Below are 289 nucleotides of genomic sequence, written 5' to 3' on the forward strand. Positions count from 1 at the left end.
TTATTTTATTATATATTTATTTGTATCTATTGGCTCGGGTTCACGGCTGTTAATTATTTCTGGCATTTTTAATATTGCGTGAAGGTTCGGATTTTCTGGAACGAAATCTCTATGAATTTCTGATGATATGGTTCTCGATGGTGTTAAGATCAGGTTTTCTGTATAAATAACGCAATTATCGGAAATTTGAATTTTTCCTGTACCCGTGAGTAGGATTCTGCTAGAGTTTTGTGCGCATGTTACTGTTACTGCTTGCGAAATGCAGATAATATAACCACGCGTTTTGCAG

The sequence above is a fragment of the Acyrthosiphon pisum genome, chromosome A1, assembly GCF_005508785.2.
Source record: "Acyrthosiphon pisum isolate AL4f chromosome A1, pea_aphid_22Mar2018_4r6ur, whole genome shotgun sequence".
Taxonomy (NCBI): domain Eukaryota; kingdom Metazoa; phylum Arthropoda; class Insecta; order Hemiptera; family Aphididae; genus Acyrthosiphon; species Acyrthosiphon pisum.